Source organism: Ailuropoda melanoleuca, chromosome 7 (assembly GCF_002007445.2).
Source record: "Ailuropoda melanoleuca isolate Jingjing chromosome 7, ASM200744v2, whole genome shotgun sequence".
NCBI lineage: Eukaryota > Metazoa > Chordata > Mammalia > Carnivora > Ursidae > Ailuropoda > Ailuropoda melanoleuca.
In genome coordinates, this window is record NC_048224.1 from 128,125,902 (window position 1) to 128,146,375 (window position 20,474).

Below are 20,474 nucleotides of genomic sequence, written 5' to 3' on the forward strand. Positions count from 1 at the left end.
ACGCTGAGGATAAATTTCATAGTATCATGAGTACATACCTTTATTCAAGAGGGGACAAAAAGATCTGATAATATCCATCTTTATATGAAACATTCATTTTTTTCCTTACCAGAAAAGTGATAAAAATTGATTTGATACAGTCTTTTTGATTAAAAAAAACCCAAATCTCTACAATGGGGAAAGGACTCAAAATAGTCATATTTATATATGTTGAAATCTGAAAGTCCAGATTTAGATGGTCCTTGAGTGGTCAGATTTATTTCTATGAGAATAATCTGAAAAACTGCTATACAAATGAAAACCATCATGGGACCAGGGTGGCAACAGGCCTGACACAAGGTTTGCTAATTTTGCACATGTACATGTATTCTTTTGACCAAAACCTGACATGCTAGCAAAATGTTTAAAAATGTTCAAATCAGAAGCAAATTGTCATTTCCAGGTGGGCCTGCAAAACGGGACACATAACCACCTCTGTCATCTGCTTTGCCAGTGGCAGAGGCTCTCCTCTGTAAACATCCAAAAGCTCCTTACTTCTGCCAACCAGTTCACCCAGGCCTTGGAGGGGTCAACCAGCTGTTCACCTGCTTCAGCTAGCCCAGAGCGCAGCCCAGAGACAAAGCAAGAAAAGCAGAAGCTGTCATCCCAGGCTAGAAAAAGCTGCCAACGAAGAATGTCCCTGCTGACCCAACCTCTCCTTTGAGCAGGTATCAATACTGTCACCGCTTTGTGTCGAACAAAAGGGCTCATGAAAAGGTGATGGCACACATGTCCGTCCCATTGGGTTGGCTGTCCTCCTGCCTGTCTTGTGTGGTAAGAGGGGAGTTCCCTAGTTCATTTATGAGGGGGAAGGACAGACTAGGATGTGTCTTGTCCATGGAGAAACCTGCACCACTGTCGCCTTTTCCTGCTTGGAAAAAACAGAGCCCCGGCTAAGCTGGTAGAAGCCATCAGGGCCAATTACGATGACATGTATGACAAGATCCACCATCACTGGGAGGCAATATCAGAGTTCCAGAAAAATCCAAGGCTGTTATTGCCAAGCTGGAAAGGCAAAGCCCACCAAACTGGGATAAAAGTACAATGTTAACCGTTCTGTACATAAACATAGAAATTATCCTTAAAAAAACTTCAATCTCCTAACGATCTCTTCACTGTCCATATTCACTCAGTACTATGCCTAGAATATGCAAATTCATGTTTGCATGAGTCGGCTGCATGTTGTTTTGTTCATTGGATTAATGTGGGTGACCTATCTTCTCTAGCCAAGTTACAATCTACAACTTGTAATCTCCCCAAGTTCATGAAACATTCTTCATCACTCTACCTTATATTTTAGCTACTTGATAGCTATCCTATCTCTCCAACCAGACTCCAAGTTTATTGAAGGGAGAAAGTGTCTGTTACTCATCCTTGGCCTGAACTGATTTAGGGCTAACTTCAATTTTTTGTTGTTCATAGCATCAAAGTTCCTAGGACAATTCTGCTCACATGATAATAGTTTGGAGGCAACAAGCAATGCCGAGCTAGAGCTCCCAGGAACTCTACCATGTGCCCACATCTAGGGCAGATATCAATCTCCCTGATTCTGGAATTACCTCCACACTACAAGTTGTGAATACCTCCAATTCTACCACGGTTGTAGAACACTGGCCTATGCTACGGCAACAGAAGCCAAAGTTTCAAAGCCTAATAAGATGTCTAATATGGGTGTTCTTAATGTGGTGACTTAATAAGAGAGGCTGCTTCCATCTGTGGTTCCTCCATGTCGAAATGGTCACCACCAAAGGGAAGAAGATTATGAAACCTATGCTTGTTTTTAACTGCCTTGGGTCAAGAGTGACAACAATCCCTTTCGCTCATGGTCCATTGGCCTAATGTAGACCCATGGCCCCCATTCAAGTACAAGAAGGCTGAGAACTAGAGGAGTCCATGGGATATTGGGTGAGTATTGCTATCTCTCCAACTGAATTTTTTACAAAATGGAACCAGGGGACTAGTTACGGAATGCCACTTGTATAGAGAGATGGCTGTACCAACAAGGTCCGTGGCAATGGTGCCATGTTTTACTGCATCACTGAGTCAAGAGCTCCACCACTTTCACATTACAATAAGATCCATATTTATGTAATTGATTTTCTCCATTTTGAAGGAAAGCAAGTCCTATAAAGAAAATGTGTTTTCTACTTCATGCAAAGCAATAAGGTATTATGACTTGGCTTTGGAAAAAAGTTCTTAAAATAATATATCAGGCTCATCTGCTGAGGCCGTCCCTTCTGCTGCAGCTTGCTATTGCCCGGTTCTCTCTCTCTTATAATAGTAACCAGCTTTGAAGCCAAAATAAACTCTCTAGTTGTTCTTCAGAACACCCCATCTGCCTCATCCTTCAACACCAGGACTACTTCCAGAGCTCTTAATGGCTGTGGCAGCAAATACTATAAATCAATTGTCATGTGGCTTCATTCCATCGAGGCTAAAAAGATGTGCCTACTTCATCACAGTTGCAAGAAGACTTAAACTTTGTAATTTCACACAGCAATTTTTCTCAGATCACTAGTTTAAAGACCATCCTTGGGATGGTAAGGGGAAATTGTTATTTCCCAAGCAAAAAATAATCTCATTCTCCAAAAACATCCCTTTGGGATCAAAATAATATCAAGAGAGAATAGCCACAAAAATAAGCTTTATATCTATTAACAAATGCATTTATTCTATTTATATGCACACAGTAATAATTTTCTTATAAGCCTTAGTTCACTTCACTAGAAAATAAAAAAGAGGGCAAAGCTCTATTTTTGTAACTTATAAGTAATGTTTTTATAACTTATAATTCTAACTCCTTAAAGGCTGTAACAAAAATAATGTTATAAAAATCACATTGATGTTCTCCCAATATTAGAAAATCTTGAAATACAAGGGTAAACACATAATCAGTGAATGGCACACAGTCAACTCTGGTTTCTCTTCTTAGTTCCCCATAGAGATATGAATGTATTTTTTGTCCAGAATCTCTTCCAGGTGTTTTGTGATGGCATCACATTCAAATCAAAGAGTGAGGGCTGAAAAATGCCAGCAGTTGACAAAAGAACCAGAAAGAAGTTATCCCCTTCTTGCAGGTTTTGCAATCACTAAAATTGGGAAATGGTTACCCAGAAGCAGAACGAGGTAAACACATGCGCACACATGTGTGCAGACACACAGACACACACACTTAACAACAGGTATGCCCTACAGAAAACACCTCTGTGGACTCTTGTCCTTTTACTGGATCCACCCACTGTATCAGGTCAGAAGCTTTTGCATGTGAGTTGAAAAACACAGAATCCATTTTGTCCTAAACAGAGAAATTAGCTGACTTGTGTCATTTTAAATCCAGAGCAGTGCTTCACAACATGTGTGCTTATTTCCATCCAGTGCAGATTGCCCCATGGTTCTAATGCACAAGATGTGTACACAGTTTGCACCCCTTGCAACCCATCCCTTTGTTGGACAGCACTCAAACTGGCCTACAGCCTGTGTGACTACACAGGTCCGCTGGTCACTTGCATGTCTCTGCCATGTCAAATCACTGCAAAAGCTTCTCAACACCACTCTCCTTTTCCTTGCTCATATCAGCACAGAAAGTTGATGACTGTTCACCCTACATTTTGAGTAGCACTGGTCTAGACAAAGGGTAAACATCAGTGATTCATGCTCATCTTCCTGACACTCTCTAGGCTGCCCTCTGTGTTCCAGCTGCCTGTGGTGGCTGGTAGGTATGGAGCTATATGCCATGGTTCCAGTCTATGGGAGACAGGGTCCCTTCAAAGGTACACCCAAAAAAGCAAAGAAGCACTTACCCAGGAAACCCTGGAAAATTTTTCCACACATTACATTGTCCTCAGCTGAGGCACGTTCCTGTTCCTGAACCTGGCACAGGCAAGGAAGAAGGGATTACTCGTGGAGCAATTCAGCCTACTCCCGGAGCTGGGGGTGAGGTTTCATTCTTGGGACACATGGGTTGCACTGAAGAAATAGTCTATGAGAAATAAAATTAGGATCGTGTGGTCAGGGAGGGAAGGACGATGGATGTTTGGTAGGCGATCAACAATGCTGGAAGCATGTAAGCTAGACTATTTGCATAATCAATAGGCAAAGGAAGGGTATTATTAAATAGTCATTAATTTAGTAGCTATGTACTGAGCTTGGGCGAGCACAGGTTGACTTGCCCTAGAATTCCAAGCGCCTGTAGAAGGAATCCTGTTGACTCAAATGTCTCTAAAAATCTGCCACCACAAGATAGGGTTTCGTAGAACAAATCTGGCTGCTTAAGAGAGAAGGTGTTTAAAGGAATGGTGTTTGGGAGGGAAAGGTTGCCTTTCAGGATTTAGGGGAGGGAAGTCCCAAGGACGGGGAATCATGTGAGCTGGGTAGATGCCACAGAAAGTGTCTCCTGCAATAATTTAAAAACTAACTCTGTGACTCCCATTCCTTAACTCTCTTCCAAAAAGTACAGTATGGAAAAGGAGAGGAAAAAAGAGTAGCTTGACAAAAGAAATGCCTAACAAACACGACTCCAGCCAGATGATCAAGGCATTGATCATGACACTGAGTATCATAAATAATGTTGATTAGTAGGGACCCTTCATGTGATGAGATGAAATGGTGCTTTATGTTGGTGATCTCCTTCCTTAGATTTTCTCTAGTCATGAGAAAAAAATGTTAGACACATTCCAATAAGGGGCATCCTACAAAATATCAGTACTCTTCAAAACTGTCAAGGTCATGAAAAATAAGAAAAATCGTGGTCACAACCAAGAGGTACATAAAGGGACAAAACTAATAAATGGACTGTGGTACCCTGAATGTGATCCTAGGGCAGGAAAAAAAAATTATTAGATAAAAACTGAGGAAATCTGAATAAAGTATGAATTTCAGTTAATAATTTATCAACATTGGTTCATTAATTATAATAGATGTACCATACAAATGCAAGGTGTTAATAATAGGACACAAGGAAATGGGAACTCTATCTGCTCAAATTGTCTGTAAATCTAAAACCATTCTAAAAAGTAAAGTCTTTTCATTTTTTTAAGTGCCTGCTTCTAAATAAATGGCTAAAAAATTAACTTTAAGAGGCATATCGCGAAAGAACATATCTAAAATAGCCATTAAAAATATAAAAATGGGGGAGCCTGGGTGGCTCAGTCAGTTAAGCATCTGCCTTCAGCTCAGGTCATGATCCCAGGGTCCTGGGATCCAGCCCCGCATCAGGCTCCCTGCTCACCAGGGAGTCTGCTTCTCCCTCTCCCACTGTCCCTCTTCCTGCTTGTGCTCTCTCTCTCTCTCAAATAAATTTTAAAAATCTTTAAATAAATAAATATATATAAATATATAAATGTATTCAAACCTGTAAGTCATCAGGAAACACAAAGTAAACCACAATGAAGTAACACCCACCCAAATGGTAAAAATTTAAGACCGTCAGTTTCAAGCGTCGATGAAGATATGGAGAAATTAGAATTCTTATACACTGCTGATGAGAGTATAAAATGGTGCAACCACTTTGGAAAATTCTTTGTCAGTATTTATTAAGGGCGAAGCTCTGCGTCCTCTATGACCCTGCAATTTCACTCCCGTGTATGTGCATGCGTATATTTGCTTATACGTATATACTCAGCAAAATACAAACTCGTGTGCACCATAAGGTAGATAGAGAGTGTTTGTAAACATATTCAATCTAAAAAAGTGGAAATTACCCAAAAGTATATCCACAGTAGAACAGACGTATAAAAGTGTATGGTATGCAAATAATGGCATGTGGCAATTTAGTACCACAAAGCGATAAAAACGAACAAATCCCTGCGACACACGCAACATAGCAAATTCTCATAAATGTAATGTTGAGTCACAGAAGTCACTTCACACTGTAATTTCAGTAACTCAAAACAGGCAAAACTGATCCAAGGTGACAGAGGTCAGGACAGCGGCTACATGTCAGTAGTGACTGAGAGGAGCTCAAAGGGGGCTTCTAGGCTGATGATAACGTTGTTTTTTCTTTGTTTGTTTGTTTGTTTGTTTTAGAGCATGCGAGGGGGAGTGGGGGAGGGGCAGAGGGAGAGGAAGAGAGAGAATCTTAAGCAGGTTCCTCCATCAGTGTGGAGCCCTATGCGGGACTCAATCTCACGACCCTGAGATCTTGACCTGAGCCAAAATCAAGAGTCAGGTTGTGACTGAGTCACCCAGGTGCCCTGGTTATGTTCTGTTTCTTAATCTGAGTGGTGATGACATGAATTTGTCCACTTTATGAAAATTTACCAACTTTACCAAATTGGCTTACTTTTTTCTGTATGTTTGTTGTACTTCAATAAGGAAGGTTGTTTTAAAAATAATCATAATAAGATGTCCATCAGTGGATGAATGGATAAACAAAATATGGTATACGTATATAATGGGATGTCATTCAGCCTTAAAAAGGCTACAACATAGATCAACCTTGAGGACATTATGCTCAGTGAACTAAGCCAGACATGAAAGGACAAATATTGTATGATTCCATTTATATGAGGAACCTAGAATAGTCATAAACACAGAAAGTAGACAGAAAGTAAAATAGACAGTAGTAAAATAGTAGCGTAGGGGCTCGGAGGGAGAGTGGGAATGAGAAGTTAGTGTTTCATAGTACAGAGATTCAGTTTGGGACAATGAAGAGGTTCTGGAGATGGACAGTGGTAATGGTTGCACAATATGAATGTACTTAATGCCAATGAACTGCACCCTTAAAATGGCTAAAATGGTAAACTTTATATTTTACCACAGTAAAAGTAATCATGATAAAGTGTGGTATATGTTATAGTGGTGATATCACTCAGAAGTGACGGGTTTTTTTTTATTTATTTTTTTTTTATTTGACAGAGACAGAGACAGCCAGTGAGAGAGGGAACACAAGCAGGGGGAACGGGAGAGGAAGAAGCAGGCTCATTGCAGAGGAGCCTGATGTGGGGCTCGATCCCAGAACGCCGGGATCACGCCCTGAGCTGAAGGCAGACGCGCTTAACCGCTGTGCCACCCAGGCGCCCCTCAGAAGTGACGGGTTTTATAAGTAACAGGTGTGTTCTCTATTCTCCAGAAACTCTGATATATATTGAGCATTAATAACAATGTAGTGTAACTGTAAGTAAAGGCTCAGGAAGTGGTTAGTGAAGAATAGGGAAACTTTCCAGAAAAAGCATAAGTTGAAGTCCTTCTAGAAGAAAGAGAAGAATTTGGCTGAGAGGAAGTGTGGGCGACATTTGATCCAACAACACTCTAGGAAGAACTAGGATTCTGACAGATTTTGGATTTGAACCTGCCTGAGTTGGATTCAAGCAGACAGCTGGTTCACTAACTCTGACTAACGTTACAATGGCCACCACTCTGCCCACACTTTTGTAAGTAAACTTCCCTGAATTACCCAAATTTGAATGTGCTACCTGTGCCTTGTTGGGACCCTGACAGGCACATGGAATCAAATTATAAGCCACCATATTTGGAGTCGGCCTTGGGCAAAATTAAAAAGGGCAACCACAGATCAAGTGATACTTGATGAGAAGCCTTGGAGAAAATAATGTTTGACATACAATTTGCAAACTCAAAAAGGTGCTGGTTATTACCCTTCTTGGTAAGATGAGAAGGCAGAGATAGTCAATATAGGTCAGCCTTTCAGAGTAAAGAGCAGGATAGGAAAGGTGGAAGGTAGGTCTAGAAAGGCAAAGGGAAGCTATCCAGTGCAGTCCACAAGGAAAACACCACAGAAAATTGTGAGGTGTGTCAGTTGTGATACTCTTGGCTATAAGAAAGAGTAGACCCAGTTACTAGAAATTTATAGAAGGGATTTATTATTTTACAGGAAGTCCAGAAGAAAGGTAGTTTCAGAGCTAGGTAAATCCATGATTCCACCATGTCATTAAAAGCAAGGGGCTTTCCACATCATGGACATGAAAGCAAAGTCTCCTTTCTGGGCCACAAGATGGCTGCAGATGGTACATTAAAATGTACCAACCCAACAACATGTAGTCAAGATTAAGAATGTTTTGCCTCCATGGTTTTCTTTATTTTAGTGAATACTAAATTCTCCAAAAAGAATACCCTCAGATCTCATCAGCCAGAATTCAGGCCTAAACTATTCCCTAGCAACATAATTGAGACTGTCACTTAAATTCATTACCATCATGATTGACCTCCGAGACTCAGCGGTGGGGGGTGGGGGGGCCCATTAACTCAAGACTCTGTCAATGAAGGGTGAAATTTTCTGAGGGGTAATATCCAACATGCTCAACTCAAGAGAGAATAATACAACACTCTTTCCTCAAAAGATAGGCTTTCTCATAGCTTCTCCCTTCTTCCCCCAAGATAGTGAGATCCCCAAAGTCAAGGTAAAACTTTTCAGTAAGAGGAAGATTGGAAATTTCCCTTCCTCTCTGTACCCCTACCTTTAAGAAAGTGTATTATGGGGCTTTTTTACTTAATCTTCTTCTTCGAATCATTCATTCAACAAACATTTGTTGAGAACTTGTGTCCAACTTTGGGAATATAACAAAAAATAAGACAAAGTCCCTGAATTCTAGGAGCTCACAAGCAATGTCAAGAGAGTGACACAAAGAGGAGGGGCAGGTGTTTGCAGTCAGACAATAAACACAGTTGGTCAGGAGCTACCTTCCACTCTGGGGAGCTGGATGGGCATTGGCCGTAAACAAAAGGGAGCCCAGGAGATAGTTGCTTAGGACTTAGTTTAGATTCCAACATTAGAAGGGAGAAGCAAAAACCTTTACTAGGGTGAGAAAGTGGCAAGGAAACAGGACAAACTTTATGTGGTTGACAGAAGCCCTCCCTGAACTGTATCTCAGGAAGCTGAGTGGGGTGGTGGTGAGTCATGCAGGACACCCCCTCGAAACAAGGCAGGGAGGAGCATGGCGGCACATCCCAGCCAATGGACGCCACAGGAGCCAAGGCCCAGAGGTGGGAATTCCAAAGCTGAATGCAGGCACCTGGGAGATTAGCCTCCCTCGCAGTAGAAGTTTGTGGTTACAGAACAGAGAAAAAACGTGATCAGAAACTACGCTTCATGCTATTCGTTCCTAAGCCAATAATGCTAAATAACGACTGCAATAAAGATGACAATGATGGTGGTGGTGGCAATGGCGACCCTGCTGGTGACCCTAATGAATAGTCCATTTGTAAGGGCCCTGGTTTAGTGTAGGTGTTCCCTCGAATACTCTTACAGTGCCACCTACAGGGAAACTTGAGAAAACCCGACCCTTTTGTTGGACCCACAAATCCCGAAGACCTGTTTGATGCTTTCTGAGCAGGATGTTGTCAAATATTAAGCTAAGGACTTGCAACTGGATTTTCACCCATCCCCACATGAGCACTATATCCTGTTAGAGATGTTCCCACTTCAGAACCTTGTACCACCCCACAAGTTAATGAGCTTTTCTATACATAGTTTCTTCCAGTGTATAATTACTGGCCTGGCTTTATATTATTTTAGGATAGTGTCAGCAGCTAATTGTGGTACAGTCTGAATGCTCTGAAATGAGCTCGGCTGAGTATGAGAATAGCTCAGCAAATTCAGGGCTGCGTGTGCCTCATTTTTAACGTCTATTGTTTAGTAGGACACTGAACATGGCAGATTAATGGTGGAGTCCAATTCAAAGGGCAAGTGACTATAGAATATGACCTGCCTCACATTTCACTCTGAACCTCACATTCCTCAGTACCTACTTGCCACAAATACCATTGGACTTTGGGTTGGCCTGAGTGTACATGGAAGCCTTGGGTCCTGGCATTGCCGAGTCCCAGAAGTTCAGCAGGCTGCAGCATAGCAAGGAGCATGCATTCTCCACCTTTCCATTCCCCTGGAGCCACAAATACAGGAAGAATACCTCTGGCCTCTTTTGTCTTCCTACATACTATTCTCTTATGTACTAGGATATAGGAGTAGAGTATCTGATGGATGATTTTAGGAAAAGGAATCATTATTGCCTCAGCCACTTTCATTCACTCTTTCCATATATTCCCTTCTCTTGTGATCCTTCTGTAGGAAGCAGCTTCTAAAATGGCTCCCAAGGGCCCCATTTCATGGTGTTCACTCCCTTGTACAATCCCATCTCCTTGTATAACTAGCGACTTGCTTCTAGCGAGGAGAACATGGCAAAAGCGATGGGATATCAATTCCAACATGAGATTATAAAAACCTATGACCACCATCTTGCTTATATTCTTTCTTGCTTTCTTGGCTTGTTTGTTTCAATGAAGCAAGTTGCTGTGTTAAAGAGGCCCAAGTGGCAAGGAGCTGAGGGTAGCCTCTGGCCAACAGCTAGCATGAAACTGAGGCTTCCTGCCAACAGCACGAGGAACTGAATCCTGCCAGTGACTGCATGAGTGAGCTTGAAAGGGGATCTTTCCCCAGTGGAGCCTTGAGATAACGACAGCCCCTACCAATACTTTGCCTGCAGCCAGCAAGAGATCCTGAGCAGAGGAGCTGACTAAGCCTTCCCAGATTCCTGAGCCACAGACTTTGTGAGATGATGTGTGGTAAATAACTACATTGTGGGATAATTTGTTACGCAGCAATTACTAACTAATATATCTTCCTTGGCCCTTTCAACCTTGGTCAAAGCCTTTTTTTTTTTTTTAAGATTTTGTTGATCTACCTGAGAGAGAGAGCACAAGAGGGGGAAGGGGCAGAGGGAGAGGGAGAAGCAGGCTTCCCGCTGACGAGGACCTTGATCCCAGGACCCCAGGACCGTAACCTGAGCCCAAGGAAGAAGCTTAACCAACTGAGCCACCCAGGTGCCCCTGGTCAAAGCCTTCTGTGCATAACTTAAATAAAAACAGAGGCTAGTGTGACTCACACAAATTTACGATAGTTTATGGAAACACAGCAGCTACCCCACCATGCTAGGCAGGCAACATCTTGGTTTAAACCTAACTTAAAAAAAGAAAATGTTCAGGCAGGTATTAGATTCTAATATTCCAATATCTTCTCTCCAGTCCTTTCTGAATGTTGTCTGCACTGTCATCTATAGAAACGTATTCCAGAACAAGGGTGTGGGGCAAGAGGAGAGGGAGCAAAAGATGCTTAACATCCCTTCACTACCCACCAATCACCCCTCCAGCCTTGACTCTCCAGAATTATGCTTATTTGCTCAACATTTAGGAAGCATTTACTATTCCAACACTATCGTGGTTATGGAATTATAGCAGGAAACAAAAGAAACAAAGCCTCCCAAAGGTCACATTTTAGTGACAGGGGCAATAAACAAACAGAAATACCTATTGTAATGTCAGATAGTGAGACGTGCTATGAATAAAAACAAAATGAAGTAAGAAGGTACTGAAGGGCAGAATGGCATTGGGAGGAGGGGTGGATGGTCCAAAAAGACAACTCTATTAGTGGAGTATTTTAGCAGAGGTCTGAAAGAAATCACAAAGCAAACCATGAGAAAATCTGACTGAAGAACATTCTAGTCTGACGAAAACACAAGTCCAAGAAGTCTGAGGCAGGAACGAACTTGGAATGTCAGGAAATAGCAAGAAAACCAGCAGAGCGAGAGCAGAATGAGCAGTGAGGTATGAGAGTGAGGTAGGAGAGATGGGGAAGGGCTTCACTGTAGAGCTTTGTTGGCCATTGTTAAGGGTTCGGGTCTTGAGCATGATGAAAGGCTGTGGGGAGTTGGAGTTTAGATGGTTCCAGATTATCTAATTTTGTATGTGGAGAGAAATGTTATCCTAATAGTCTGAGATATCTCTGATAGGAGGGTAAGTTGATCGTGAGCGTTTGGTAGGTTCTTAAAAAATGTGGGTACTCTACAACCGAGCAAATCTATTTCCAGTATATAACATGGAAACATTTGCCCAAGGAAACACATATAAGGATGTTCATTGCAGTATTGTCTATAATGGCAAGACTGTTGAAGTAACAGGGAAAAATTGATGAATAAAATTAGGTACATTCACTCGAGAGCTATTAAAAAGAATGAACTAGATCTATCTACGTGAACATGGATATGTTTCAGAAACAATGTTGTTGTTGTTGTTTTTTAAAGATTTTATTTATTTATTTGACAGAGGTAGAGACAGCCAGCGAGAGAGGGAACACAAGCAGGGGGAGTGGGAGAGGAAGAAGCAGGCTCACAGCAGAGGAGCCTGACGTGGGGCTCGATCCCATAACGCCGGTATCACGCCCTGAGCCGAAGGCAGACGCTTAACCGCTGTGCCACCCAGGCACCCCCAGAAACAATGTTAAGCGGAAAAATGAACATGTTAAATCAATACAAGTAACATCACTGACGTAAATTGAAAGCAATAACCCATTCACAAACTAGTATTATATATTGGTTGTAGATACTTAAATATATGAAAAGAAAATAAAGAATTCACTGAATGGACACCTATCATAAATTCATGATGGCGGTGGTGGGAACAAGACTGGGAGTTTCATCTGCAGTATTTCATTTTCTTGCAAAAACAAAAAGACAAACGTAACAAAAATATTCTATGTTGACTCCAGGTAGTAAGAAACATGTGCCTTTGGGGCGCCTGGTTGGCACAGCGGTTAAGCGTCTGCCTTCGGCTCAGGGCGTGATCCTGGCGTTATGGGATCGAGCCCCACATCAGGCTCCTCCGCTAGGAGCCTGCTTCTTCCTCTCCCACTCCCCCTGGCTTGTGTTCCCTCTCTCGCTGGCTGTCTCTGTCTCTGTTGAATAAATAAATAAAATCTTTAAAAAAAAAAAAAAAGAAACATGTGCCTTTTATACTCGTTTTTTTCTACCTTTCTATCTACATAAGAACTAGCTCGGCTATTCTGTAACAAGTAGTTGGAGCAAAAGGAAAGTCATTTTGCATGCTTGTGGCCTTATGAGATTATTTTGCCTTGAGCAGATAAAATCAGATATCTTTTTTGGACTCAAAGAAGATAAAATGTTTTCCAGCCTTTGGGTGGGTAAAGTAGGCTCTTATAACCCACACACGCGCGGTTTCTGCGGCTTTCGGTCTTTGCCCTCTCCTCCTGTGAAGGCTCTCCGGCAGCCTCAGAACCGGGGTCATTGGTGCTTCCAGCATTTTATGTGAAGGGGTCTGTTCTCACAGTCCTTAAACCTACATCTGATCAATTAATGTAAAAGAAAAAAAAAAAAAACCCTCCTCCCATCCCTGGGATGAGGTCCAAGGCCTGCGATATCCCTTGGGCTGAGAGAAAGTTTAAACCAAAATAAAGATTTAAGCTTTTAATACATTGATTTCATTCAGTGAGGGGGCCTCCATCGAAACTCATCTGGTCTCGTTGGTTGCAAAGACTAGAAATAAATAAACACATGTCATTACCTTCTCCCCACAAAGCAATTAGTGGGTACATCCTCCTGGTGCCTGAGGGGAGAGGTGTGGGGAGGAGGGGGGTCCATGTCTTCCTCGGAACAGGCACACGGTTTGCAGAGCCTCCTGAAAGGTGACACAACTTCACCTCCTACTGATATTACAAAGGGGCCCTCACGTTCCCTCGCCTCCCCTCAGGCACCTTTCGACCAGGTCTTAAGTGTCTTTATGCTAAGATTTCAACCTCTGAGGCTTCATCCATCCATCACCCCCCATCCCTCAACCCCCGTCTTTCAGGCTCAGACAAACAAAAAAGCCTCGCCTCCTCTTCTCTATGGCAAATGAGACGCTTACTCCTCAACCCTCCGATCTGGGAAACTTGACATTTCCCTCTTCTTCTAAGTCAAGTGGATCACTTGGAGTCCCATCCAGCCCACTCCCTTGAGCAAGCCTGGCGAGCCTGGTTAGGACAGGACGTCTCCCAGTTTCCAGAGAATCATGTAAGAATCCCGAGGCCAGAAAACCTGGTCCGGGGCTTTGGCTTCATTGCTGGCTCTCCCTTTGGGCTCCCAGAAGCCAGGGTCTCTCGGCAGCCCCCCACCCTCACCCCGTGGTGCGCAGACTGCTTCTCCGAACCCCTCTCCCCTGCTGGCCTTGGCCATCCACAGGCTTCCCGCTGTGACGACCTTTTTTAAATGTGCCAACCCGTACATTCCTCCAGGAAAGAATCCTGAGATGGGTTTCTCAAGGCCCAGGCTACCACCCAAATTCAAATTCCTCATCTTTACCTCTCTGTTCCTGCCAGGGTGAGGAGGAGAGCTTCTGTGTCTCATCCTCTTCGAGACTAAGGAAAAATGAAATAAATGTGGATGACCAAATTAGACCCCCAAATTGAACTTTAATGTTTAAATGTCTTCTCTCTTTTTTCAAGACTTCCACACCGATGGTGATAAATGAAACAGATACAAAATGTTGAAGTGTGTGCATAAATAAATGTAATTTTTTTAAGAAGAGGACATAGATTTTGCAGATTTTGACATGTTCACATCGGCCCTGGCCTTCTTCCTTTTTATGACTGCAACTCCCAACCGTGCCCATCATCCCATGTCTGTCTCCCCCAAACAAATAAGAGTGCACAGTTACGAGGCCATTCTGGCGTATGCTAGGTTGTATTCATTATTTAAAGAATTCATTATCAAAAGTCTGTGCTTTATTATAAGGGTAAATAATTTGTGGCATGTCTGATGGACACCACAAAGAACTCAATTCAACCGCCTCTCTGCTGCAATATTATTTTAACCTTTCCCTACCCTCTACACCCAGACCAAGCCTGTTTCTCCTTCCACCTTCCCCACCGCCCCCACCTGCTTCCATTTCCTGCTGGGCTACGGTCCCATCCTTTCTCTGGCTCTCTCTGAAATGCCAGTGTGACCAAGTCACTCTCTCGTGGCTGCCAACTGCCTTTAGAATACCAAGCACGATGCAGCCCCACCCCAGGAATGTGATATGGGGTGCATGACCCCCACACACACCCCCAAGCCCCAACCAGCACAGATTCCCCTAAATGCACTCTACTCCCCTCAATGCAATCTAACAGCCCCGATGTTCCCATGCTAGTGATTTCGCCTGAAACACTACCTCCTTTGCCTCTGTCTTCCCACTCCTCTCGGTGGCCCCCGGCCTCTGCTGCTCATCTCCATAATGTTAACGCCCGTGGGCTCTTAGGTCAAACTGCTGGGGTTCAAGACCACTTCTACCTCTGCTGGGCCTTGAGCAGGACACTTAATCTCTCTCTGTCTTAGTGTCCTTATCTGTAAAACTGAGATAATGATGGGTTAATAAAATGTTAATTTAATTAATGTTACTCGATTATGAATGATAATAGCAGTCCCTATTCCTAGGATGGTGATAAGGATTCGATTGGCTAAAACCATTAAGCCCTTGAAGCAATGGCCCAGGTTAGGGACAACCATACTAACAGCTCCTGTCCAGCTCGACCTCCTCCGAGGCACCCTCCTCCCTCCTCACTGCCTCCAGCACCTTGCCTCACCGTACTGTGACGTTTCGCTTAGCATTAGACCGTGGGTTCCCTCTTCTCGGTGATTTCCTTGTCATTAGCCCTGTGCCCACAGCGGCTCATATTACAGTGAAAACATACTGGAGTTCAACCAAACCAATGTTTTCCAACACCCACTGCACATTAGAATCGCCTGGGGAGCTTTTAATACACTGCCTGGGCCCCAAGCCAGACCAATTATATCAGGATCTCAGAGGATAGGGCACAGACTTCAGTATTTTTTAAAACCTTCCCTCCGTGTTGAAGAACCACTTAGCTAAACCGAGATTTAAATCTCAACTCCTCCCCTTCCTGGATCTAGGACCCTGGGCAAGTTACTAAAGCTCCCAAAGTCTATTACCACGTCTGCAAGATGTGGATGAAAATGTCTAATTGTCATAGTGACATTTAGAGGGACGCCCGAGTGGCTTAGTCAGTTAAGCGTCTGACTCCAGATTTCCACTCCTGTCACGATCAAGCCCTGTGTTGGGCTCTGCACTCAGTGGGGAGTCTGCTTGAGACTCTCTCTCTCCCTCTGCCCAACCTGCTACTCATGCACGCTCTCTCTCTCAAATAAATAAATAAAATCTTTTTTAAAAAAATAGTGACGTTCAGAGTGTGTCCCCACCATTCCCATCCCCTTCACAAATCAGACCTCCACACAAAGGGGTCAGAATATTTCTTTTCCTGCCTGCTACCCCAGCGGGTTACCAGACATGCCTTGGGTCCCTCCATCAAAGGCCGAAACTCCTGTTGGGCAGTCCCTTCCTGCAGACAGAGCCCTGTACTCCTAGTCTAGTAACCACGACCTTCCCTTGCCTATTCCAAAACACGGGCCATGATGACTTCCTACTCTTTCCATCCTCACAGCCCTTCAGTAACCTTTTTTGGTTCTCCTCAACTCTGCCTACACTTTTATAAATAATCCCTTTATTAAAATTTCCTATAAACCCATTTGAGTGTGCCATCTGTAATCTTGCCTGATTATAATAGGGGACAAAGGCAGTAAAGAGGGAGAAAAAAAAAACAGAAAAAGAACTGGAATATATGGTTACATTTTAGAAAAATAGAAACAAACAAAAACAAAAACAAAAAACCCTCCTAAATCCTATCTTTACTTGTAAAATACTCTTACAGCAGCTAAAAAGCTTGAAAAGTACTCTGCGTATCTATAGTTTACAGAAAAAAAAAAAAAAAACCCATAAACCAGATTGTATTCCAAGTTTTTCTGAGACTTTGTCTCAGGCCTTTTTTTTTCTAGTTCGTTATTCTTTCCTTTACAGTTTCTTGTTCCTTTCATATTGAGAGAAGTCATCTAATAAGATTGCAGTAAAGATTTAAATGAGATACTCTATGAAAAACATACCTTGGGGGAAATCATGTAATGGAATATTCTCGGGCTCTGGTGGCAAAGTAGACTCAAATTTGAATCCCACTCCCAGTTCTGTAACTAGGATAAGTTACTTATTGCCTCTAAAAATGGGGTACGAATTCTTATTTCATGGGTTGTTATAAGATGCCACATCATGATAATTATAATAGTTCATATTTTTGAGTGACTTTATATGTCAGGCAATGTGATAAGGACTTTACATATGTTATTTACTTCTCACAAAAACCCTATGAAGTAAGTGCTATTTTTAATCCCTAAATGAGGAAACTGAAGACCAGGGAGGTTAAGCAATCCGTCCGGGTCAAACAGCTACTAAATAACAGCATTAGGCAACAATATATGATGTAAGTTGCCTAGAGTGCAAATTGGGTATATATTAATGATATCTTCTGATATTTTGATAATGATTAATTTTCCTCTCCAAGAAAAAAAAAAACAGTAAAACAAAAAAACTAAAATGAGTTCAGGATAATATAGTGAAGCTTCTAAGCTAAGTAGTTATAGCCCTTTTTCTTACCCCAATAGTCTGGAACTTAAAAATGAGCATAATACTCAAGGTCTCACTCCTGTGACTTTTCCCAAGAAAAATATAGCCACAGAGGGGCGTCTGGGTGGCTCAGTCGTTAAGCGTCTGCCTTCAGCTCAGGGCGTGATCCCAGAGTCTTGGGATCGAGCCCCACATCGGGCTCCTCCGCTAGGAGCCTGCTTCTTCCTCTCCCACTCCCCCTGCTTGTGTTCCCTCTCTCGCTGGCTCTCTCTCTGTGTCAAATAAATAAATAAAGTCTTTAAAAAAAAGAAAAAAGAAAAATATATCCACAGAAAGATGTATACAAGAATATTCATAATAGCCTCATTCTTAAGAGCCTCAAACTAGAAACTTCCCAAATGCCCATCAACACAAAAATGGAAAAACAAATTAAAAGCACATCCATGCAATGGACTATGAGTCAGCAATAAAAAGAGATGAACTACAGATACACACGACAACATGGATGGATCTCAAAAACATTACACTTCGTGAAAAAAGACGGAAAATGCACCTCCTTGCTCCCATCCAACAAGAGAAAGCAAGGGGCTTGCTATTACTGTCTTAGAAACAGAGAACTTTACTAGAAACAACACTCTCTGCATCTCTTTGGCCAGAGTTTGGTCACTCGTCTGTGCATGAACCCATTCCCTGGTCGGGAGGATTCCCTTATTCTTGTAACAGTCAGACACACCACTGAACTAAGAGTCATCTCCCCCAATGCACTGTGGCTACTCGCAGGTTAAGAGCAGCTTTCAGAGAGGCCACCGTAACATGCACTAGGGTAATGGGAGGGTTGAGACTGGAGAATGAGGTTAGCCCAGGTTGTGGAGAACAGTCACAGACTGAGAAATTGGCATTTAACATAATTAATAGGGAGCAAGAAAGTGACCCAGGGGAAATTACGATTGTAGTATTGAGATAAGGGCATTTGATTTGAAGAAATCGTTTCTAAGCCTGGTTCTGCCGTGTGTTAACTGTATGAGCTTTGACTGCTAAGTCTCTTTAACACCTCAGGGCCATCACTCCTTATCAGTAAAGTGAGAATAATAACGAGCAATTTCAAATATATTGTTAGGAGAATTACAGTGAAAATTATATTCTTTATCATTCATTCAATCTGTATTTATCAAGAATTTGTTAAACACCTGCAATAAGATGTAATAATATAATAAAAAAATAGGAATAAATGATGCCAAGAACATGAAGTCATTCAATAAACCACTGCTAAGCTCCTCTCTTCTGACATTATTGTCTGAAAGTCATTTCTGGCTGGGCAACTCGGCTTGTGCTAAACTGAAAGCCGGCAGTCTAACTTTCCTGCATCCTTGAAAGGGGCAATGTCCGCATGCCTTCATTCACTCAACAAATACATTACGGGGGACTATGAAAGACTGTTCTATCATTATTTATCGTGCTTCTTGCTTTCAGTGGGACTGGAGTTAGCTATCCAGACAACCTTGCCCCCACGCTCATAATACAAACAGTGTGCAGAGCGGACCAGCACCCTCCTTAGTCCCTCTCCTTTTCCTAGATGACTTAGGATGTCTTCATTAGGTCCACGGAAACTGAAAGGGATCACATCTGTTCTTTGCTATTTTCGGAATCTCTTTAGGAAAAAAAGTTTGAATGAATGGCAAGCTTCTGCAGTTTTCCTTAGGACACTATGCCCTTCCAAAGTTGAGATTATAATTAAACAGAATCTAGCTATTTCTTTTTGATGCTTGCAAAGTTCATTGATATTCAGTACTTAGATATATTTCTTTACAATATAATGGATTGAAGCAAATTAGCCTGAAGAGAATGAATAGCTAACAAAGCAAGAGTTTCAAATGACCAACAAACATATAAAAAATTCCAGGTCCCTTGAGATGGAAGAAATCCAAACTGAAACAATAATGAAGCATCTTTTGTCACCCCAGTAAATTCGCAAAGATGAAAATGAATGGTAATGCTACATGAGGGAACTTTCAAACAGAAGAAGTAGGTCTTTGCATTTTTCTACTTTCCCAACTACAGCATTTTGCTAGAGCTGTAACACGGGGACAAACTTTTTGGAAGGGAATTTGGCAGTAAGTATCCAAATTTAAAATATGCATACCCTTTCTCCCAGCAATTCCATTTCCAGAACCATATAATAAGGAAATAATCAGAGATGTAAGTATATTTGCATGTACACAATGATTCATTGCAGTGTTTTTTATAAGTGAAAGAAATTATAAACAATCCAAATGTCCAACAATAAAGAATTTTAATAATATGTAGTCATTAAAAAGGATGTCGTAGAAGAGTATTTTATAATAACATTAAGAAACATACAATACAACAAAGGTTTTTTTTAAGCCACAAAATTGTGTATATTATGATCCTTCTAAAAAACGTGTATGTATGTGTAAGGGGGCAAGCATAATGGTGGGACACACGCAAAATAGTAACCCTGGTTATCCAACAGTATTAGAATTAAAGGAATTTTTCTTCTTTAACGTTTTTTGCATGTTTTTCAAGTTCTCTGGTATGAGTATTTATTTCCTAATAATGGAAATGCAGAAAAAAATTGTTTTTAGAGGCACCTTGGGACTAAGACTTTTGTCAAATTCTCCTTTACCTTAATCCAAAGGCACAAAATAAAGTTTAAAATAAGACAACACCATATTATTAAGTTACATCTTATAGCATATTAGGGCAAGGTCTAATTCTTACTACTACCCCTATCCTCTAGCTTACTCCTTTCAAATTTAAGCTGGTCTAACTAGGTATAACTAGTCTTCCTATCGCAAGCCTCAGCTATATCCTAAAATCCATAGTCCCCACTGTTACCAACATTATCTTCTTTTTAAATAAATTATTTGCAGGGGGACCTGGGTAGCTCAGTCAGTTATGCGGCCAACTCTTGGTTTCAGCTTAGGTCATGATCTCAGGGTTGTGGGATCGAGCCCCGCATTGGGTGCTGCACTCAGCATGGAGTCTGCTTGAGATTCTCTCTCCCTCTCTCTTGCTCCTCCCCTCCTCAAATAAATAAACAAATATTTTTTAAAAAATTTTTAAATAAGTTATTTGCTTGTTCTTTCCAATGGGTAATATATGCACCTGGTACAAAACCCCAAAATGAAGCAGGTAGCTATGCATATTATATATACATATATATATATATATATATATATATATAT

At 41.8% G+C, this 20,474-nt stretch overlaps 1 long non-coding RNA gene across 1 annotated transcript in view; it reads left to right on the plus strand.

The window, feature by feature from the left end:
- Positions 1 to 1,838: 1,838 nt before the first annotated feature.
- The window catches only part of LOC105235668, a 27,644-nt gene continuing 9,008 nt past the window's right edge, over positions 1,839 to 20,474 (plus strand). Inside the window, exons 1-2 of the long non-coding RNA XR_854029.3 lie at positions 1,839 to 1,944; positions 10,476 to 10,554. This is a non-coding gene — a long non-coding RNA (uncharacterized LOC105235668). The remainder of the gene's footprint in view (positions 1,945 to 10,475; positions 10,555 to 20,474) is intronic.